General features: G+C 37.2%; 1 protein-coding gene and 1 long non-coding RNA gene across 7 annotated transcripts in view; one reads left to right on the forward strand and one right to left on the reverse strand.

Moving 5' to 3' along the window:
• Nucleotides 1-25146, reverse strand: part of LOC110827930 (uncharacterized) — a 310772-nt gene that overhangs the window by 89759 nt on the left and 195867 nt on the right. For all 3 annotated transcript variants that reach the window (XR_015533607.1, XR_015533609.1, XR_015533608.1), the window contains exon 5: nt 1560-1614. This is a non-coding gene — a long non-coding RNA (uncharacterized LOC110827930). The remainder of the gene's footprint in view (nt 1-1559; nt 1615-25146) is intronic.
• The window catches only part of LOC110827928 (uncharacterized), a 194314-nt gene that overhangs the window by 840 nt on the left and 168328 nt on the right, over nt 1-25146 (forward strand). The gene's annotated exons all lie outside the window — the stretch shown is intronic.

A 25146-nucleotide genomic window follows, 5' to 3' on the forward strand; every position in this document is an offset into this window, starting at 1 on the left:
GATCGACGTATTGATAACTTCGGGGTTCTGTAAGAGCAGGAAATTTCTTGATTGGTTGAACATGTCTTCAAGTTTATTACTAATTAAATTATTATATTTTCTAACGGAAACGATTTCAAATAGATATTTAACTTACACTAAAAGGTCGGGTGCATCATATCACGTTATTTTAAGAACCGAATGCGATTTCACACAATTTTAATTCTAATTTTAAAAATAAACGTGCAAATATATAATTTAAACCCCATAAATGCATATACTAGTTTGTATACTAAAGAATTTATTCTAGGCACATGTTAAAATATATTTGAAACCTGTTTCGTATTACTGATTATTTCTGTGTCCCTTACTCCTTGTTTATAATAATCAGAATTACTATACTTATAAGGATACCTTTACTATTCAAAACTATGATCTTCCCACCAATGGTATAGACCAGCATATATTTTGTCTCAGGTTTACTGTAAAAAGATCATCATGTTTCCGGTTGATTCTATGTCGTAGCCTATTTGGGAAACCACCTCATCATTCATCAGACAGACTGAGGAGAGCTACTAGAAACTTTAGTCAAATGAGGCCTATCTGATAACACGTCGAGATTCGATTTACTTATCATTGCATTATTCAAGCAAAATAACGCAAGATTAATTGGGGAACACGAATTGGTAAACATGTAAAAGAAAGTGGTTGTGGACAGTGTAGATTCCGAATATCTCAGATATGATACAAAGTAGCACATAGAGGATTTAAAACGGATCCTCCTAATTTATATTTAGAGCTTTACCAAAACTACCTGCGATATACCTTATGCCTACAGTAAGACTTGCCAAAAACGTTTGTTATATTACCTGTTTCTAACATGCTAAAAAAACCCTCTAATTAAAATATCGTAACTGCGTACCATTAAACGTGCTGTTATGGGACACTGTTCTATTTTCTTGCTATCAAAGTGTAGATTTTTAATAGCTTTTGTAACAGAGGCAATTTGTAATTTGCATATTATACAAGCAAATCTGGGGGAGCCCAAACTCTACCTAGTCTAAAACTGGGGCGAATGCTTTAAATTTGGAACATTTGCCAAACTCAGGGAAGCGAACAGACCACTTGCCCATTGCAACACTTGATGGTTGTAAAACGGTACTCTGCTTTTACGACCGTTTCCTTATTGTAATTATATTAAAGCGCGAATGCCAATATAATTTTAACACAAAACATCTATTCGCACGTGATGCTATAGGTTTTAATGCGTTCGTTGAAAAAAAAAACTGCCTACATTAAACGAAGGCGTGTTATAGGTATGTCCAAAACTACATGCCAGATTTTAAAATATTACATATCTCGAGGGGATAGGGGGGCTACATCAAAATTTGTATTTAACTTTTATTCTCTTTGGATAGATATATAGCACATAATTTGCAAGACGCTCAACTCGAAGTTTATCTTTTTGGTGAAAAATTACTCATGTCAGGAAATAAGCATATAAATGAAAACACATTTCTTTAACATGTGAAACTCTTATGCGGCGTACATTTATCAAAATATAAAGAAAATGTACTTACTACTGTACACAGTGCCTCCTGTAGCGCGAATGCCCTTTGAAGAACAGATCTGCATCTGTAACAAATGAATATGAAAAATGTGAGACATTTGACTCGTATTTAGCGGAGAAAATTCCTGGAAAATTGTGGTGAGTCAATCAGAATAACTTTTTTTTTTAGAAATTTTAAATAATTTAACTGTTTTGTTTCAAAGTAAATACTCTTTGTGCGTTGTGTAATTTATAAGACCGACTGTTATTTCTACAGCCTTGTCTCGACTTGTGATGTTATGTGGTATCATATGGGGTATTGTAAAGACATTTTGAAGGAACTTGTGTATCTAACACCTACTGTGGGAATGTGAAAAGCTAAAGGATATTTAAGATCGCAGATTTAATAAAGCAGTGTTGAGTATGCGTGTTACGCTGTGTTAAGTGTCTTTATAATGCAGTTAGTTCGTCTGCTAGGGGACTAATCAATTAGTGGAAAACGTGGTTCATTCTTATGTCACCCACCAACTCTGAACCAAATTTCGTGACTTCGAATGACATTGGAAAATAGCGATGTCGTGGTCGGTTTAAAAATATACTTGATTGTCCTGGAGTAACAGACATGGCATTAGGTAACCAGACCGAGCTTCGAAACGCTAACCTCTAGAACACAAGTTCAGAGGGTTATGGACACACAACCGGCTCGTTATAGTGAGGTGACATAATATTTATGAAGATAATAATGATCAGAATCTGTGGGTATAACGTGATCACACTAAGCAGATAAACATTGCAAAATAGGTCTATTTAATGACGGCCATTTTCCTATTAGTACTCATTTCGATTACTTAAAGCTGTGTGCGTATTCTCAAAGTACATTATCTGGCATTCAGGAAACAGATGTTAAAAGAGTCAAAGTTCCTGTCTTATCTGTCTCGGAATGTGATACAAAGAAGAGAGTTTGTTACACAAATCAGACATTTTTATGAAGCAATGTTCTCTTGGCCTACAGCCAATTCAACGACTTAATACAACTACAAACTTGGTTAAGAAGCTCTATTCAGTTGAGTGGCTTTTCCACTGGTAATCAATGGTTATTGCGGGTTAGGAAGCCTGTACTTAGCCTAACCCTAGCCATAAAGAAAGTTTTGAGGACAAAATAAATTCTCCTTTTGTTTGCGTCCGTCGATGATAACTCATGATTTACATTGTTCGTAAGTAATATACTCTTTCTAAAATGTTTTATATAATGGATACTGTTAAATAACAAACTTATAATACCAAAAATAATAGAGATATTTCTTTTTTAGTACTAACAAATCAACATACATTTGAGCAACACATACACCATATAATCAACTTCCTAACCCATTACTTATCATTATTTTCACTATTTTTCTTACAAGTTATTGTCATTCCAGGTACCTGCTTTACTTATTAATCTCTCACTTCGAACAGGCAGTTTTCTGTGTCTTCTTAGAAACTATTTTATAGTCACAATTTAAAGAAGTCTCTCGACTAGCCGTCTTACTGTACTCAAGGGAAGGAATATATAATTCTGTCAAAGTAATACCTGATGATACAAATGTAGCAATAATGGCAAAGTAGAGTTACAGTTAAACTACACCCGTCACTTAAGCAGAATTCCACTAAGGAGTATAGGAAATGTAAGAGTATGTTAATTTGTACGCCAGACGAATAAATAATCTTCGTAATCTGTTACCGAATATCTGTTGCGTCGGCGTCGGGTCGGTAGGCGTCACGAAGCTTGGCGTCAGGTTGTCAGCGTTAAGTTAGGTTAGGTTACTTTAGCTTACGTTACTTCAGTTGGGTGAGGTTAAGGATTATGTTAGCTTACTTTGTGTTGGGTTTAGTTTAGGTTATGATAAATAAAAGTTTTTAATTAACCATCTTGCGATGCAGGGCTTTTGCTTACAAGTGCCCTACGTTATAGCGCATTAACGTCTCATCTGCATAATTTGGTATCAATCTACAGCCTCACATTAACGATAAAATTAGAATGGCTTGTTTAAAATCGCAGATGCCTATGGGCTATGCCCTTTTAGTCAGTAATGTACGTGACTGCGACCCAGTATATGTTGCAATATTGCTATCAGTGCAGAAACCATAGTAACAGTTTGCTGTTATGAACACAGAGGTAATTTGAATCTCATTCAAAGCTCCTGTAGATTACTGCCTGTTATAACAAGTATGCCATGTATTTGTTTGCGAATCTCAGGTTCAAACACTGCACTGTATTACGGTAGCACTTAATAAATAATTCAAAGCCCTGGTAGATACCTGACTTTCAAGGCAAATGCATGTGCTTATTGTAAAACTCGTATGTATCCATTGTACAGGAGAAACAAACGACTTATAAAACCACTGGTCTGTTTCAAAAAGAAGTGTTATTTAATAAAATTTAAGCTCATATAAATAAAAAAATAAATTTATTTCCTGAAGTAAATTACAGCAGTTCCCTTATGGTTAGAACGCTAAAAGTTTATTACAGGAAATAAACCACGTTTCTCAACATTGCAACAAAAACATTCCTAAGAAATTTACTAAAGAATTCCTTTTCAACACTTTACAAATTTGTTGTAACAAAGTTCTGCGACTGCTTAGAAGCCTATTTTCCAACAGCGTAAGTAAAATGAAATTCAGGTTAAGAATATTGAGGATGGGTAAACAGTTGTTGGAGGTTATGTCTACGCCACAGACCGAAGCTACAAGAAGGAGTGCATTTGAATGTTAAATTAAAGGGGCGATAAATTATATAAAGCAAGAAACTGGAGCTGCTATCACAAGCTGCAGTCGGATTCCGGTACCAAAGATGGGAGGAAGGAGCAAGTGGATGGGACATCGGACGTGCTGAAGTGACGATCGGCTTTAAAATGTGTTAGTGCACAGAATCTTCTAGCAAAAGGCAGTTTAACTTCATGAGATGGCGATACCCCACTGAGGACCCAAAACTAGAACAATCAGTAATCAATCTCTCTGTAATTACTTACTAGAAGTTAAACTTTAGATGAAAAGGCACGAATGTACATATGTCCACCCAACATGGTTTTAGTGGAAAGAAGAGTTGATGAAGCGAGTTTCTCGATTTGGAATCCAGTAGGCATTGAAGTGCCTGTTGAAACAAGTCCAGTACCTGAACATTGGTTAACTCGCTCCAGTAATTCTTCTTTGCACTAAACCCGTGGGAACAAGCCCTTACATTTCAGTATAACGTTTAGTTTGAAGCTCCTTATAAGTTTCCGTTTTCGACTGAGTTCTTCACTGAACAGACGACCGTAAGTAACCACAGCAGTTACGATGACTCTAAACTCCGTCATTCTATATTTATTTATACGGTATATTTATATTTATTTTATGTTTTCACGGGTAAGGCAACTTAATGCCTGTATCGGCCTCAAATTCTCTTCTCAGAGTCTCCTTCGATGTTCTCCTGTACGTTTATAATTGCATCTGTTCCGTTTACTTTACCAAGAAGGCCATTCGTTCTCTTTTCAGCTGCAATAATTTAAAATACTAGGAACATTCGGTTTTCCAGGTATTTTGATATATATTTTTTGTTTCGCCGTGCGCTGGGTTGGAACCCATGCCAGTGTCTCATAGCCCTGCTTTAACAATGATCGAAACGAAATATTTCATAATTTCAATTATGAAGTTCCATTCCTGAATATTTATTCAAAGAAGAGTCTTATGCTTAAATGACGTAATATGTTCATTTGTGAAATCGTACTTTGAGACGTATCACTGTCAAATTCTAGTCATTAATAGTGTTAACAGAGTAAGGTCGTCGATTTTCAACTTCGTATTAGAACGTATTACATAATTAGGATGACCTAAATCATCTGGAGAGATTGGATGGAACTCAGACAGGCAAATCACTTTGTGGTGTGTTAGCCTACTGAACTACTCGGCTCCTAAATCAACTGTACATGTCGGAAAAGTCACTAAATTGTGTATTTATTTTTTTTGGACGCTGTCCACTGTGCGGATGAAAAATAGCACAGTCCTGTTTTCAATGTCTGGGAAACTGGCTGTGTCTTCGTCTGCAGGCTAAGAGGGAAATTCGCCAGAAAGAGCGATCTGTCAGCGAACAGGTCTGTGTATCGGCGAAAAACTACTTTCTCGATTAGAATCGCTGGTGATTTAACGAATACGGTGACAGGTATTTCCCAGAGTCTCCATGCAAATCAAATTTTAATTTGAAACAGACTGCGCCCGTTTCATACCAGATCCTTATCATCTTTCCCTGCTTACTTTATCACTCCAGATAAATGGTACAGAAAGACCCCAGTTGAAAAAGTGTTAAGTAATTAATATGATTTTTAACGCATGTATGTACCTTAGAACGTCGATTCGAAACATTCTTAAACGAAGCTAGTAAGAAGTTCTCTAGCACTCTGTAGCAAGATTGGAAATTTTAGGCACACATCAATCAGGGAACATTTTAATTCGTAGCATTATGAACATAATCACAATCCATCACCCTGCAATGGAGCGGCAGGGGGAAACTGGAATCTCATCTCACAGCTGATTAAATGCTTCAAGCCAGCAGAGTCTTCTAGTGTGGGGGGAGGAGGAGGGGCGTAAGCCACTGCAATCAAAGTTTTCGCGCTCCTCACAAGAGTCGGTGAGCCATCTCACTCTGCAAAGTTTCCCTCAGTCTAACTCAGAAAGCACTATAATTACTTTAAATTTTTCGACAAAACTGTCATTTTTAATTGTGTTTCTAATCAATCTAATTTCAGGTTTGGTTAGGTTTAGCGACTGGAAAGTTTTAACATGTTCTCGTATAGCAATACGATTTGAAAATCTTTACAAGTCTCCTTTGTATCTTACATCTCAGAAAGCAGGCACAATTATATCCATTCCTCCTTCACATATTGCCAACGAAATGACTGTGGCGACCCCAACGTTATCATGGTCTTCCTCTAAATTTCTCACTTCTACGTAAGTGCCATATGCTCCGCCCATTTTAACATTTTTAATTTACTAATTTTGTAGATGAGTAAAATTATGAAGCTCCTTCTTATGTTATAAATCTCCTGTAATTTACTGCAGAATATTGCAGGCTATTTTCTGAGAGCGCGGAATTGAAGTTTGTCACTTTAGTATCAGGGCTTTCTGTGTCCGAGGTCCGAATTTTGTATAAAAAAAAAAAAACAAAAAAAAAAACACATACCTGATCCAGTCATGACGTGTCGATAAATATTTTATCGAAACTATCTAGCGTATGTCATTCCTGTCGTTGTATCCTTTGCATTCCTCATGGCAGGCTGTAATTTAACACAATATTTCTATCACATGTGTACTTATTTCTATAAAATCGCAAGCAAATTGGGTTATCAAACCCAGAAGCTGGTAAGCTGTGTTACTGAGGAATAGATAAACACGTAATTAACTACTGGGTTAATTAATTGCGCATAATCTGGTTACAAGTAATAGAATTAGTTTGATCCATATTCCGACCAGCCTACCGAACGTTATTTGGTTACTACAGAATTCACAGCACGTTTGATTCACAAGTTCCTGCACCACCATCAGGCCACTTAGGTCAGTCGGATTCAGCAATACAGTACATGTATAGTCGTCATTTACTGAAAACTAGACGCGTGTCATGTATCATCACTTAGATGTTTCGATAACGTACATAGAGAAACATTAAAAATATAAACATATTGTTAAGATTGTGAAAGCAAGACAGAAAGGCACATCTGCCACAGGCTATGGAACACTTGAGGATTTTGTTGACACGATAACGAAACTTCAGATTTCATAAAGATTGCAGAATTTTCTGACTAGCTGGATGACAATTAGCTTCTCAGTAAGGACGCTGTTGCATGAAATTCGTGAGGATAATGAGCCCAAAAACTTTCAAAAATATCATTTATTGAGTACTGGAATGAAAACTTCAAAAGCAGTGTATACAATGTCTGTGTTTAATAGGAACTTAAGTTATTGGCCAGGAATGCGCCCCCCAACCAGTTTCCATGTTCTTTCTGATAACGCAGCATGTAATTTATATTTATGAGATTTCCGTGTCTATGTTCACTATATTTCATAAACAAATATGTTGTCACGTTGAGATGGAAGTGATTAGAGGGTTCATACTTCAACGACAACGTTCTTTCAACTCAAATAAGTCATTTTATCAAGTTGTTATTAATCTCTTACTAATGTCCGTAACTTGTTTTGACGTAGTAATTAGAACATGATAAAAGGGACAAACCTTTTATTGTAGTAACGTTTCAGTTTTATACATTCTTTGTAAATTAGTAAGTTAAAACCCTTAACTAATTGTGCTTATTCGTGAGAATATTTTATCTGCGAAACTAGTCTGCAAATTAAGATAAAATTTGGCATTTGAGGTCTTAAGAAAGTAATTTTCATTTATATCGACCGAGTACAGCGCCGACTTCACAAGAAGCTCAAATTTAACTTTAAATGTTTTCTCTAAACCTTCTCGTTATAAAATAAATTCTGTGTAAGCTGCAATTTTTATTTAATAATTTTTGATATTATTAGCAGCTAAACGAATGCAAGGAAAATAATTTTTAATTCTATAGAGTGCGATTATTTTTTAAATAAATGGGTTTTATATCCAATAATATATTTGCATCTGTAAAATACTAACGACAAGGCCAATGAGGTAAGCAAAGTCACTTAGAACACACACGAAAAACATCGATCTTTCAAACCAAAGTACAAAGTTCCAATTTTGCAATTAAAAATATATTTGTATCTGAGGTATGCTGCGTTAAGTGACTTTTACAGTTCCTGAAATGCGATAACTGTCGGCTCACTGCGACTAAGCCTTTCACTTGTTACAATTGGTAGGTGTTTACGTTCTCTCTACTGGTGTCATGAAGGAGAAAATACCATCTTCGTAAGATGGACGCTTCAAGACCCTCACAAATGAGATGACTCTGTCAACAGCTTGTATAGCACATTAGATAAGATTTCAGGTTCTCACGGAGATGATTATGAGGATGGCTGTCTTCGTGTAGTGTGGTAGATTACGATGTTATTTTTCTGGATTATGACACGTGTAGACTAGTGGGTACATACGAACGTTTCGGTTAAAACCCTGAGGATGGAGACATTATGATTCTCCGAAACGCTGGTATCTACCCCGAATCTAAACAGCGTCACAGCTCAGAATAACATCGTCATCTTGACCGCTCAAGAACCTCAATCTCATATAGTGTGGTAGATAATTACTGGTGTTACAAAGGACCTTACTGCCTCCATCATCAATTAAGAAATGTATGTTTACGTATTGGAAATGGTGTTACTTCACATCACGATGGACACAGACAAACCTTCGAAATTCCACTCTGCTTTTTGGGTTGAAACAAAACTGAAGCAAAGCTGTAGCATGCAGATTACTGTGTCTACTCTTCCGAGTTACTTCTTTAAACCAACGAGCTATGTTGCTTTCAAGTCGTTTCTACTTCCCTGCGTGCATGTACTATCAGTGAATACAGACTACATCTCTTTACACTTCAAACGAACCTTTTGCAGCATCTCGAAAGGTCAATCTTGGGATATGAAACGAAAGAATATCTTTCTGCTGAACATAGCTTGCGGCCTTTGAATGTTATGTGCGTGCGTGCGTGAGAGGTACTCGTCCACTTTCGCAAAAATGTATCACCTTGTTTGATAAAAGAATAGTTACAAAATAAGTTAAATATTTTAATTTTAAGTAACTGTCGTCGTTTTAAAAGACCACACAGGAATCGTGTCAAATAGAGGTCAGACATCTGGAAAAAAAAAATCTATATTTTATGCGAAAGGTATGTCGTTTAAAAGACGCATTTGATCAAATTTATAAAATCAGATCTGAGTTTATGTAAAGTAAAATATAAACCAAATATCCGTCTAAAACATTGCATTAACCTAATCTAATGCCATATTCCATCACTGTAAACTCGATATTACTTACATCCACGGTCAGACTGGGAATCGAAACCGGGATCTCAGTGCACGTGAGCTCAGTGCACGTGAGCTCAGGATCGTGCGAAATTTAAACCAAGCTCTAAGAATCATCTCAAACAAAGTTCTTAAAACAAAACGTCCAAGTTAAGCAAGCAGAGCGAGCCGGCTTGATTGTATCGGGAACACGGATCACCACAGAAACATGTGATCGTTTGACGCAAAGCTGAATCCTCTCTCTGCGGGATTTAACGACAACAGACGCAAACGTAAACTGTAGCAACCTCAAGCTGCTTCATGAAACACGCAAACACGAAGCAGTGGATGCTCCTATTCATGCAATTCATGCAACCGATAAAGAAAAACATAAAATTGTGAGACCTCAGGTTCTCACGGTGGCGATTAGATGGCTGGGTTGCAGCGCCGTATAGTCTGATACAAGTTTATATGAAGATTTCTGTCTTCTGGGTTGTTGCGATGAGTAGTCTGGTCGATGTTTACCAACGTTTCAGAGGTCATACTGCCTCCACCATCAGAGTATGAAGATTTCTGTCTTCTGGGTTGTTGCGCTGTGTAGTCTGGTTGATGTTAACCAACGTTTCAGAGGTCATACTGCCTCCATCATCAGGGCGATGAGTATGAAGATTTCTGTCTTCTGGGTTGTTGCGCTGTGTAGTCTGGTCGATGTTTACCAACGTTTCTGAGGTCATACTACCTCCGTCATCAGGGCGATTCATCTGAAACGTTGGTAAACATCGACCAGACTACACGGCACAATAACCCAGAAGACAGAAGTCTTCATACTCACCGCTGTGAAAATCTCAAATCTTACAAGTTTATATGAGTTTCTGAGGTTCTTGCTGCCTCCATTATCAGTGCTTGGATTTTTGGTAATCCCAAATTCCAAAATGCATTCATACATGATAGTGTACGGAGAGTAAAAACTTACTGCAGAGACTGCAAAATAATAAATCTATATTTTTAGTATTTTATATGACAGTATCAATGTTTTAAAACACAAGCTTCTATCTACATTTTTATCCCCATATCAACTGCAAAACTACATTCATTTTGTCCATTAATAAATGAGTTCAAAACCGTGAGCTTTTTGTGTGTGCAAGATAGGACAGAGGCGTCCCGTATGATGTACCATTACTCTCTCTGCTGTCATGACGTCATGCCAATATCTGCGCCATCTCTACGGGCTTGGCCATGCCCTCCTGAAATTGTCATTTTCCCCGCCAATCTGTCACCTTGCATGCCTAACGCCCTCTGCCTGCGTATCAGTGTCCATACAATACCCTCCGACCCCCCAAACACCCTTTACGTCCGGTGTGCCGGGTAACCACCCCCTGCCGTCTAATATTTCAGGTTGTACACGCTAAAAAGAGAGAAAGTTAAAATAATGTTTCAAAACATGCACACAAACCTACAATTGTACGTGATCAGAATATAAATCCGTATAAAATGCCAGTATTTTAAAAAGTTTAAACAGTGTGTTAAAATAAATGTTTAAGAGAAATTTAAAAGAGCTTCTGAAGAGAAGTCACGTGAACGTGTGCTAAACGTCATACGAATAAAAACTTTGTATATTGGGAGAAAGAATTCGGCTGCCTACTTTCTGAAAACTGAACCATGAAAAAAACCCTTTAAATCACAAGAAAATGCCAGTACATAATCTCAGAACCATTATATGTGGTTCGGAGGAAATTCAGTGCGAAAGAATAACTTAGACGGATGTTAGTTTTTTGTTGAGTTGTAATTTCCTTCGTTCGCTATGTTAACTGGCACACAGTAGAGTTCAGTGGACTAAAAATCGACTGATCGATCAGAGAGTCGAAATAATACAATAAAGTTAAAGTTTTCCGTCGATTGGTTCACAGAAGTGTGAAACTTCGTGTTTGAAAATGCATCCTCAGAAAAAGGTTAGGGTCTGAGAATAAGAGGGAACAAGGGACGGGAGATAACTACACAAAGAGGAGAATCGTCAACTATTATTACGTTAGTCAAATCAAAGGGGAACAGACGGGCTGCGCATTTAGCATGCATGGATGACATGAGATGTGCATACAAAACTTTAGTGAATAAACCTAAGGGATGGGATCACTTGGGATATCGAAACGTAGACTGCAGTATAATATTAAAATGAATCTTGAATAGGATGTAAGGGTTTGAAATGGATTCAACCTGCTCATGATAACGAAATGTAGGGTTCCATAAAAGATGGGAAATTATTTGACAACCTGAGCTACTATTAGCTTCTTAAGAAGGACTCTTCCAAGGAATTAGTCCAAATGTGAGTAAACTCTTTGATTAGTTGAAGGTCGATGGCTGTTTTCTGGGTTGTAGCGCTGTGTAGTCTCATAGAATTTTACCAACGTTCATAAGGTATGTTACTACCAGTAAGCATATGCAGATGGGCAGAAATTTTTAAAATTATATGAGGTGCTCTCAAATTTTTCGACGACTCCCTCCGCCTCGCTACTTCGAGAAAAAACAGCGACTGACTCATTTAGTTCGTGAGTCGCCGCCGAAATATTTATGCAACATCTTAAGCTTTTGGAATGTGTTTGGGCAGATGCACGCATAGTACACGGACGGAGTGACTTTGTGACAACGATTTAAAACTTCAATAATTTATTCGTGCACAAAAAATACAAACTCCTTTTTATTCAGAGGAACTTGTTTCGAACGCTGGTAATGGTGGGGCTGTACCGTGAAACAAGCTATGGTAATTTCATCCCCAGACCGTCAGTGCTCACCCTCCCCAATTATCTTTAAACATTTCCTTCAGCCTTAGTTAAAATCTAAGACTAAACCTATTCTTTACACGTGACAAGTTTACGTCTTCTAAAGACGCAAACTAGTTCCCCCAAAAATTTGTCAACTTTTCCATCAACATTGAATATCATATATTCTGACTAAAAGAACCTAGGCAATGTGTATTAGCGTCAAGGACATTTCTACTTGTTAATAATCTTACATGTGTATTAACTCATTTTACAACATAGGAAGTAAGACAGAATATAACTTAATTAAACTTACAGTTTCTCACACCATATACTGACTGTCAGAAGTTCAACAAACTAGCGTTTATTACACTATACAATAAAAGCTAGTTGTTAAAATATATGACAGTTAATTAAACTTGCTCGTTACAGGCGTTTCTTGATTATGAAATAAAAAGACCATTTAAACACACAAACTATTTAACATTTTAATTAAATGAAACTTACCATATTATTTATTAAATGCAGTAAACCATAATAATAATAATCCGTGGCGTAACAGCTCTCTGAGAGCCAAAGCCGACTAGCTTGACTGCTGGCCTCGCGTTCACATGCCTAAGCAGAGGTGGACGATCATCCAACCAGATACAGAGTGACGTGTGGTCAGCACGACGAACCCCCAGCCATTGCTAGTTTTCATGACCGGATTACGCTACTCATTGTAGCTCCCCAATTTCCTCACGATACTGGGTTGGCACCGGTCCCATACACCGGTCGAAAATCTCATGAGAGATTTCTTTCCCCGAGACTCGAACCAGCGCGCATTCCGTATCACCGGTCCGAATCGTGATGCCTCAGACCATACACCAACCAAATTTCAAATATAAATACCGCAAAAACAGCATGTAAAGTAATGAGGCGAAAATTAATCCTTGAAGCATCACGAAACTAGGATTCATGATGGACGAATAGGCAATGTAACACACTTTTCTCCGAGTTGTTCGATTCCTCCCCTCCCCGGCGAAATCAGAAGTTTATTGAAACTATAGACAGTAAAAGTACTACAACCCCAGTCGGTTTAATGTTTTCATTTTTACCTGCTAACTGTACACAGTATCGAAAACCATTCTAACCAAGTATTAGAACTTAATGACGGCCACGATTTATGTCTTACTAAGCTGTCTGCTAGATAAGTTTCTCTTCAATTTTCAATAAATATCGATTTTAGCTTATATAAAGTATCCCTACGTGTTATAGAGAACAGATACGTACAAGAATTAAATTTGGGCAACATTTACTGTAGCTGGAAAGAATTCCAGAGACACGTACAGAATGGAAAACTTCCTGAAAAGCGGCCATATGGAAAACCGAGTAAATAGATTAGCTGTTAGAATGGAAGATGGATTGAACTGATTCAGGATCGATTCGGACTTCTACGTTGACTTTTCGGATTCTGCTACCAAAGAGTTAATAAAATAGAGACGTTATTCTAACTACAATAAAATATTATAATAATTACCGCGACGAATACAAAGTTTAACCAAAATAAGGTGAGTAGTTCTGATGCGTTTATTTCATTCCCTACGTGCAAAGAACGCCTTAGACGCCGGTTTGTGCACCCCTGCCGTTCTGAAGCAAGGCCCTCATTCCCTCTGCTCCATTTCATAGTACCGACTCTCGCTGGTTCTGAGTTATGAGCGCTCATTAATATCCCTTTATCTTCACAAAGCTGCCAGCTATCCGGGCACGCGCGGGTGTTACACTAAGCCAGCGCAGTGGATGCTAACGTACATTCCATAACAAGCAAGTTACTCCTTTTTCCGACCGTTCCAATATGAGAACATGATTACGATTAACACAGTCCACCTGTACAGTAATGACGACCAAACGTCTCAACCGAGTGGTTAGGATTCCTGCTCCCTGTTCCGGAGATCCCGAGTTGAAATCTCGGTACGACAAAGGTCTCTCAAGGGAAACGAAGGGAATCAGGTCAGGACCGTTTCCTTCCACATCCTTCGCCATTTTCGTCTGACCTACTGAGAGCCTCGTTAAATAAATCACAAATAAAATACATGTATGTTTAGATATTCAAGAGATGATAAAGTTGCGTCATATTGTGATAAATATATATTTGTTTAAATCTTGTCAGTCTAATTACAATAAAATTTCTATTAAATATTAAAATATCACTATAATTAACATTTAAATATTTAAAATATATTAAATGATGTTCTTTATCGAAATGTTCGATTTACATTAGATCATCACTTTTTACACGACATGTTTCAGTTCTAAAAGAACTATCTTCAGGTGTATAAAATTATATAAACTTAAATATAATTTCTTAAATGCAACTTTTAGTCAGATGTTTATCATATTTCAAACACGGCAATACTTCCAGATGGACGTAACTCCTCCACAACTTCATTTCTGGATGATACAAAAACAACAACAAAACGTTCACCCACACAAAATCATGTTAAGCACGACGTACAAATACAGAACAACTTCGAATACGATATTTAAAAAATACAATAAAATCTGGAAGAAAACATCATTTGAAATCTGATAAACATCTGACTAAAAGTTGAATTTAAGAAATTATATTTAAGTTTATATAATTTTATACACCTGAAGATGGTTCATTTAGAACTGAAACATGTCGTGTAAAAAATGATATTCTAATGTAAATCGAATATTTCGATAGAGAATATCATTTAATATATTTTTAAATATTTAAATGTTAGTAATATTTTAATATTTAATAGGAATTTTATTGTGATTAGACTGACAAGATTTAAATAAATATATCTTCTTTACTTCATCAGATAAGTGTAGCGCCTCTCCAAAGGAAAAAAAAAGCTGAAGAATGCTTCGCGATTCTTTTGTATTGTTTCTATTCAACCAGGAAATGAAACCGAGGAGAGGTGGGCGTGGTTGTTAGTCGGTAAAACAGGTTGCTGTTGTGAAACTCTTACGAAAATACTCCGACCTTTATTACAAAAAAAAACAACTCTTTGCTTTCGTAACAGATTAGAAATAGGATACTGAACACCTTCTCAATCTCTGACATTCGGGAGCGAAATAAATCATGTAATTTTGCCTTCTGTGCTTGTGTGTACACAAAAAACTACGTTCATATTATGTCTGCTACTCATATTAAAATTATATTAATTCATAAAATAATTTTCTGTAAGCTTAATATGCGGTACAACTCGTAGAAAACAACAAATTAACAATATTAATATATACTGGCTAGGGTAAGTGTGTCTTGTGAGTAGTTACGAACATTCCCCTAAAATGTTGGTAACCACTTACAAAATTAAGCGGTATTACAGCTCAGAAAATTAAAACCCATCGTAAAAGTCGCAGACCTCACATTCCTCCTCTTCGTCTCGGCCAAACAAATCAAGTAAGATAAGTCAACATGCAGCACGAGTGGAGAAATAAATACATGCAACATCTGATTCGGAGAACCTAAGGGGATAGGACCACTCGGCAAACCTACGCACAGATGTGAGGATAATATTAAAATGGTCTTAGTATCGGAACGGCGGTGTCGAGTGGTTATCACTTCTGACAGATATTTCGTAGTTTTCTCAGTTCTCGCAGACGAATGCTGTCTCAGTACTTCAAATTAGGCCACGACCACTTCCTTTCACACCGTTTCCAATTTATTATTCCTTAATTATCCTATTTTCAATGCTATAAAATCTGAGCTAATGACATCGTCGTCCAATAAACCATAAATATAACAAAACCAAATAAAATAACGGTTTTATAAAGGGCGTGGTTTGGATTGGAACGGTGCAGGCTAGTGCAGAGGTCTTATAAACACTGTCGATTACCAAAGAGGGTGGGAAATTTCTAGACCAGCTGAACGACTATTAGCTTCTTTCTCATCTGTAACAAAGAATCCAAAATGTCATCACGAATGAAGTCAAAACTCGAATGTAACTGTGCCCTAAGTTCCTTTGACTATAAGACGTGGCCAATATTTTACTGCTGACGAGACTTGAAGGACGTTACCCGTTCTACGCAGTTAGACCGCGACAAAGTGTCTATTAAGTTATTAATGTGGAGGATGTCAATTTCATACAACTTTCTTTTGAAAGTAACAGAATAATGAATTTTCAAATTAGGCAAAGTTCCAATCCATTCGGATAAGAATAATCTGCGTCATATGAACAGGCGCGTCATCTTGTCTGCGAAATACTGACGTCTGATCTGGTTCAGTAAATTCTTTATTTTGATGTGTGAAGTAAAGTCTCAGCCGACGTTTCCTACACGACAAACGAATACACATGTTCCCTTCTCCACGTGCTTTCTCATTCTACTATCAGATAACCGAATCGGTCTCTTCGTGGACTAGAAATCAGTACGTATTACATACTTGAATCAATCACGAAGACAATATTAGGAGTGGAATATAATTTTGATGCCATGCAACGCGTGGCACTTTTAATTGGTGTCACTCGATCTCTTTTAGGTGCCGATATCCTGTCTGGCGACATTTGTGGTGTGTAATGCTGTTTTAGAAATCCTTCAGCTGCTTTATGTATAACGTGATGCCATATACATTTCTCCAACAGATTCATATTACACAAAATTCTCTTAGAATTAATTAACTGCCTGTTTAAAACAAAACATGAAAGCCCATAGTACGACACAGCAATTATCCTTCAATATCATAGGTATAAGGGATAAAAATTACCTAATACAAAATCAGATTAAACATTTATACGTTTTTATAAGAGGCCTCTTTTATTTTAAAAGCTATTATTCCTCTCAGTTGCAAGCCGCCCTTTTAAAAACCTATCCCTCGTCTCCATTCTCTCTTCATATCATATTCCTCCAGTGCGGTAGCTTTTCGTTTCGTTATGTATGACAATTACACACGCCAAACTAACCGTGGTTCCGCTCGCCTCCTCCCCCCTGTGTAAGTCTGTACAGCTCCAACTGCATGATAAGCCAATTTGAATTTTGAAATCCTTCGAATGTAGACAACTGAGTGGCTTTTGTAGTGAAATGGAATAATGGTTGTTGCGTTGGTCATCTGCCAACCAGTTACGGCGAAGCTATAGGATGTTATGAAAACTTCCAAAGTAATTTTATATCTATTATGGACTTAAAGAATTTGTGGGGGTGTGGACTGCTTTCATCTCGCTCACGATGGAAGCCAGTGGGTCGGCACAGTAATAAACTTTCGAAACAGCTCAAAACGTGAATTTTCTTGACAACCGGAACATCTGTTAACTACTCAAGGGAAGGGCCCCTTAGAGAGGCCTAGTCCCACAGAGACATAATCTCACCCCATCGCAACATCTACCGAAGGAACTCCGTCTCTCCACACCTCAGTCAATCGGTCTATTATTAAGACACTCAGTCAGTACGTTTCTTTAGTTACCTAGAACATATCAGAGACGAATACGCCCGTCTGGCTAACAGACCACTAAAACTGCTCCATCACAACTATGCTTCTGGATCATCAGGCATTCGTCCGGATATATCGACGACAATCACGAAAAACACGAGTCAGTACCAGGCCAATAGTTTAGATGAGTTTCGAAGCCGGTTACCCCTGGTCAAGAATCAGTTTAATCATAATGAATAACTGAAACCGTGTAACATATTACTGAAAGGAACCATTACAATAAATTATTTAATAAACGACCTGATACACAAGCGGTGAATTAAATGACTTTTATAACACCCTGTAATTTTCGTTTGTGTTTTATGAATCCTGCATTCGCATTTCTGTTTCCATACCCTGGAAACCTATTTAGTTTAATTTGACGTCTACGCTCAGTTTCTGAAAATGGCGGAGCTCACAAATTCTGATGCCAGTTCTCCAAGCTTTACTGAGAATTGTATACACGTAAAACGGAGTGGCTTTTGAAGCTGTCAATTTATGCGGAATCGAGCCATGCGTGCCTCTGATCTGGCATAAAGTTTGCTGCTGTCATTGTAAATACAGCTGGGGCAGAAACGAATTATTTTTGCCTTTTTATGATTTGATAGAATTTTTCTTCCGTGCAATTTTGAAATTTAATACGCAGGCTTTTAGCGTTGCCATGCTCTTCCGGTCTGAATTTATTTCGTGTTTGCGAAAATCATTAGAAGAAACATACTAGCCATCTATCAACGGTTAAAATAAACTATTCATGGCTTTCTAATAACAACATTCATACGTTACCGTGTAAATTAGCTAAGAGAAGAACGTTTCTTCAAATAAAAATCGCTGTGGAGGGGGTAAAGAATTTAATGGAATTTTATTCTATAAATTTGTAGCATTGAACTAAACGAAAGTATTAATCTAACTTGATTTCCAAGCGTTGAACAAAAATGAAACAAACGTGTTTAATTATCGCATATTTTAATACGTTATGTAGTACGTAACTGATTTCACTATATGTAGCTTGCAGCCCGCACTTAGGTAATAAATGTTTCCAGAGATGTAATAAAATTCTACACTAATTATAGCATTATAAAACAAAGCGATAGGACCGTCGATTCATAAATGGTATTATGGTTACAAATACAAACACAGAAGATAAGCAGAATTAAATTTTTTAATGTTTATTCTTTTTCATAAATACCATAAATGAACTCTGTTTACGTAGGCCTACTTATTTTAACGACAAATAATATTGTGAACACGGCGTTTAACGTGTGGGGTAAATACATAAAGACAGGTCTAAGACCAATAAAATGTCTCCAAAAGTAACGCTTAACAGCTAACCACGTCAGACCCTAACAATTTCGGCCGTGAACCGGTTATCCTGACATTATTCGTGGTTTTTATCAGTTTCGTAAATAAATAGGCCACGATTTCCTCTATCCTAATCTTTACATTTATGAGCATATTTCCATCTCCTTTGTTTCTATATAAATTCTACAGTCGAAACAATGTCATTAAACAAGTAATGAATGAATCAACAAGCGAGCGTTGAATGTCTTCTTCACAGACGAACAAATATAGTCGTCTTCCAGAGTCCCCTTGCCGTGGAGAGAGTCGGAAGACATGCAGAAGCTTGGTCCGTGCGTCTAGCTGATATGTTGCGCGATGTGTCACCGCGTTGAGGACTTAATCTATTTACAGTTACGTCATCACATTGAGCGTCTCGAAATTCTGAAACGTATTTGTAGCTTCGTGATACGCCTGAGTTCTTCCGATGTGAAAGAGAGGATGACAGAAGGAATGATAGGAAGTTGAATGCAAATGTAACAGAAAAGGGAGTGATTAAAATAAAGGGGAAAAAGAAATGAGGAACGTACATAATAAAAGAGATCGAAAGAGTAAAATGAATATGAAAAGGACAGATGAAGGAAATATTAAAAATTTGCCATGTCCGCTCTCTCTCTCTCTCTCTCTCTCCCTCTCTCACCCCTCTCCAGTCACTTCCAAGTCACTATATGCAACCCTGTACACACCTTTGAAGACAAATCTTTGACGCTCGGTAAGAACAGCTGAGGTGAATCATAATTACGTTTGACTTAAGAAATTTTATCGGGTAATAAACAACGTCTGCAGTTGATACAGCCGAATTTAATCCATTATTCTTTCCTTTCTTCACCGGATATCAAACTTTCAGGCTGACAGTTCCTAAGAGATCAATACGTTCATACCATACTTTTGACTTGTTTTATTTAAATCCTCGAATCAAACCTTGAACTCTTGAAAAGCGAACTTTATACGTTGAAAACATTTTGCCTTCGAACTGCCACTCACGAGCAAAAATCAATTTGCATTTGTATATCAAAGACTAACAGCTGCTGGCATATGGTAACGTGAGCAGCGCGTATTATACCGCCCTACGCTGTATTTTTGTTCTTCGTAACATTCACAAATAACAACACAAGCCAGAAATCGTACTCTTGAACTCACTAAAACTGAGCAGTATGTTTTACAGAAAACTGTGAACGGAGTAAAACGTCCAGGCAGTTAACGAGTATTCTACTTTTGAAGGAACCCGGAGGTTGATCAAACAAGTCCGGCACAGAATGTGTCCTGATTCAGTTTCATCCATTTTACGACACCTTCGCTGTCGTTCTTTTCCAAGATCCATTTTTAGCCCGATTTCTTATTCTGTAAAGGCAGACAGCCTTGTGATACCATCACATCCGTATGTCCTCTTAACAGTCCTCTTACAAAACTATGGACAGACTTACGAACGTTTATTGAACTTTCTATGAACATCGCTACACTGAATGCCATTTGAACTTTATTTAATTCTCCTACCATCAATGACACTGAACTGGCGACCATGCGAACTTCTGAAGTGGAAGCTGTACTGGTTCCACTAAATGTAGGAACCTCAGAGTTTGTAGTGTAACAGTTCTTTGAAAACACTGTAGTTTCATTAACGCGTTTATTTTTTTTATAAAAAGTAAAACAACATTTCGAAATCTGTTTTTAACTTTCGCTCTGAAAATAAATATTTCAGCTAGATATGAGACATTTCGTATGAAATAAGATTTGAGACTTTCGCGGCGAGTACAATCAATAAAATCGCATCAGAACCCTGATGATGGGGGACAGAGTTGGTTCCCGAAACGTCGGTTTACTACGGTAACCAGTTAATGCGGCTGATTGCCCGAGAAGATTTATTGATCAATTTAGGATCATCACAATGTTATAGAGACACCTGAGATTCGAACACTGTTTCCTTCAAATTTGTGTGTAATATCAAACATCGCAATCAGCGACACTCACTATTTTTTAATAAACCTAGCAGATTGAAACAGCAGTAACAGGTGTTCAGTACAACCTTTTCGAAGGCATTATTTAAGTGTCCCCTTTTCTTCTTTAGTTGATACTTCTTCTGTCAAATTATTTTCATCACTTCGTTCTCCTACATCCTCTTCATTACGGTTGCAGATTAACGTTTATATTCATACAGAACACCAAAATTATACTTTTGTGTATTTTAATCATTCAGCTCAAATAGACATTGAAACATGACGATTCTGAAATAAATAATTATAAGCATTAGCCTAATTTAATCATCCCTTAATTTCATTATAGCCACTGTGAAAAGAATCCCATCAAATGTGTAAAATGATTAATAGTTTCGGAAATTAATTCTAAATTGGAATAGGCCAGATGGCCTAATCTATAAAAAAAACCCGAAGAGCTTCATAATGGCCAGCTTTTCAATTCGTGACTGTGGTTCAAACTTACTTAAAGTCCGTCATATTTTTAAACGATTTATTAGCTAATTACACGGACACCCTTCCACACCTCAAGTATTTTACTCACTTCTTAGGGAATTTTCATGGAAACACGTCTCAGGCATTTTAAATACAAACTTCCAAACTCTTTCACAAAAAGCAATATATTATACTAAAGAAAATAACGTTTCAAGGTGCAGTCCAACTTCTACAACGATAATAACGCAGCCCGCGTCTCGCTTATGCGGGAAAAAAAGTAAATCGATTCCCGTCGTACCTCCTTTATTATAGAAAGTAATGCATTTAAATCGCTAATTAAATAAGCCTTCAAAATATATTTCTCATAAAAATAATAACGTCTACGCAAGATACAATTTCTCATCCCTAGTTTTCGTCGTTTCTGAAGAATTTACATTTTATCGAGATAAATATCTTGTGCTTCTCCTTTTTGGTTAGCCAACTTTGTTTTAATTTCGGATTAACTAGTAGACACTTTCCATTGGACTAGCTGACACATATTTATCACACGAGTTAAAATGGCGCGTTAGGGAATACCGGATTATACACAGAAATGCTCTTAAAGGACACAAGTTACCGAAACACAGCCCTTGCTGTTCTTTGTCTACGGGCTTGTGAGGTATCTTTTTCCCCTTCCTGTGTTGCGTTGGTATGAGTGTGCAGGAATGTTGAAAACAAAAGTAACACATTTTGGTAACAAGTACACAGCTGAGCCACTTTGGCTTAAATCCGGATAATCCATTAACATCTCCCATCTCTTTCACCATCGTACCCCTACGTCGAAGCTTGAAGCAACGTTGGACAGGGGGGCCAACACACGAAATAAAACACATACTTAATCCTAATTGAATGTGTTCAAAGATGCGCGTTAGATTGCGGACTCTTGTTCTAAAAGCTTTATTCTCACCTCTGAAAAAAAAAACGTCATTACGCTTTCTAGAGTGATTTATAATGAAATTATCAGACAAACCAATTTCTACTACTCTCCAGGACAACAGCTCATGACAAGTAGAGATATGGAAAATGTTTTTCATTAACGGGGTGGAGATAGAGCTCCACGCATTTTTATCACCAAGACTGAGGTGAGCGGTCAGCCCTGGCCGCTTTAACCCCCGTTCCAGATGGATAGGCCGTTGCGTGGGTCCCAGAGCCAGTCTGGACGTTGTTGCGAAGAGATGAATTTTACAATACCGGGAGTCGAAACCCCGTTCACCGTCCATCCCGTAGCGTAGTCATGCCTGAGCTATCGTAGCTCTGTATTCGTTTCTACAATCAAGTGTATGCCACCCGCTATCAACAGAAAACACCAACAGAATATATGCACCTGAAGCTCAACTACGTTATTCTGTATTTATACACATCCCAATCCAAAACATTCATAATATAGACCGATATGTAGGAATCATGCGTGCACACATACGTACGTGATATGCGCTAACGATGGTTATGATGATGATGATGATGCTTACAACTACAGTAATTATTTCCTTTGTTATCATCATCAGAATTCTGCATCAACAGGCAAATAGCCAATTACAGATACAGCGTAGAAAAGAATAATGCGAGGACAAACAAATATAACGAAATAAAAGCAGTGACATAAATGACATTAAATAAAAAACTTATAACATGTAATTTACTGAAACCTGCTCTGTACTAAATATGTCAATATTTTTGCAAAACTGAATTTTCGCTGTGCGGTAAGAGCAGAGGGGGAATTTTTGCGCGAGAAACGAAAAGTAAACAAAGGAAAATCTCTAATACTTTGAATAGGAAGGCGAATGCCAGCAGTTAGTAGAGAAACATTTAAAACTACTCGTATGATATACACCAACAAGAAAACGCGCATCTGATGATGATAATCATCTCACCACTAGCAGGATAACTTAACATACAAAGAACGCCTGTCACACACACACACACACACACACATGTCTGCCGAAAGTCCAGATTACTCCGTTCACCTGTTAGAGGGACACAAATCATTCAACTGGTTGCTAATCCAGTAACATCTCCTACTTTTATTGCCAACTAAATCAAATTGTAATCGTTCATATCAGCAAGTAGTTACATTTGCCCGCTGTTATCTGACTGCACGTCCGGGTCGTATCATGAATCACTATGTACAATCCGCCCAAAGCCTTGTGTAGCTCGACCAAGTTTCCAAACAGGACAATTGCACAGACCAGGAGAGCTATTTCGTTTAAGAATAAGCGAGCGGCAATTTTTATCCGAGTTTTCCCAACAACGGTTCTTTGCTATAGGAAACAAAACCTTCAACACGACTCCAGAAACTTTTCACGGAAATGTTATTATATCCTGGTTAAAGTTTCCACGAGCGTTAGTACATCGCTGTGTTATCATTAGGGTGTAACTTACGCACTGTAAATTTCACGACAAACAATCTGCTCCTCTAGTAATTTCTAAATATTCTGATAGAGCACCTTCCAGTATGGTTTCACCCTGCGTTATTATTGTTTTTTTTTTTTTAGAATATCGGGTATCAAGAAAAAGGTGGTGTGTCGTAGTTTCCAAAACGAAAGGGTGGTTAATAATATTCATAGTCACGGCGTGTTCAGTCAGTCAGGATAAGTGAGGGGGGAGGCGTGTACTTTGTTGGCGTGACTGCCCTTAAAATAAGGGCTGGCCTGCTTACATGGTTCTATCTTCAACAAACTTCTTACGTTTCCAACCCAGATCTCCTCCATTCAGCGAAACAATGAATTATGTGCGCTGTTTCGAGTAATCGGAACATCACACATTTTGGGCTCATAAGACCTGCATTTTCTGCTGAAGTAGCAGCTTTGTTTAGAACAAAGAACCAAGATGTCACAAAGTAATACACTTTTATATATCTTAAGCTCGATATTCTAATATATTCTGAATCAGTAAATAATTTCACATAAAATGTATTCAACATAAATTTTAGTTAAAAATAGTATTAAAATATATTAAAATTGTCCGTCAATCACAATAAAGTAATATAAGATAATTAAATGGTTAAAATATTATCCTTTGTTCCGTATCGAGTACTCGATTTACATATGGAACATTCTCGACATGTTTCGGCTTTCATAGAGCCGTCATCAGGTGTATGTTATAAACTTTATATCTTATAAATTTTAGTATCATCCTCCCTTTAACATCTGGACCTCCCCAATGGTCTCTGTCCTTCAGACCTCTCACCAAAAGCAGTGTGCTCATTTTAATTTCCTCCAAGCGTGCCAACATGTCTCATCCTTTTTACCTGCTTAGATTGCGTCAAAGAAATAGTCCGGCTCAGAAATCACTGTGACATTTCGTTAACATGCTAGTTTCCTTTTACGGCAAAAGGTTGCCAACCCCACAGCCACATGAATTTTTTCTTCTTCAAGAGGTTATGCATTCTTTGCATTTTGTATCCCCCACCGGCTTTGATCAAATATATTGTTCAGAGAACTAACCATTTGTGCATTTACCGAACTGTACAAAGACAAAATAATTTCCAATATAATTAATTTCACTCCTTAAGAGTGGTACCGCACATGTACACCCTGCTATAAAATTCAATAACCTATTTTTCCTAGGGAATGTATTTTTAGGTTGCACATATAATTCTCAGAACAAACAGCAACTGCTCCCTTAAGAGTATTAACCAATTAATTTTTGTAATGTTGACGCGTTCTATTTTATTTTCAGCAACGATTGAATTTTTAGAGAAGCTTCAATATACATCACATAAAATAATATTATGTTATAAAAATTATA

This window comes from Zootermopsis nevadensis, unplaced genomic scaffold (genome assembly GCF_977971745.1).
Source record: "Zootermopsis nevadensis isolate Lab colony 2312 unplaced genomic scaffold, Znev_1.0 Znev_ptg000003l, whole genome shotgun sequence".
In the NCBI taxonomy this organism is placed as follows: Eukaryota; Metazoa; Arthropoda; class Insecta; order Blattodea; family Termopsidae; genus Zootermopsis; species Zootermopsis nevadensis.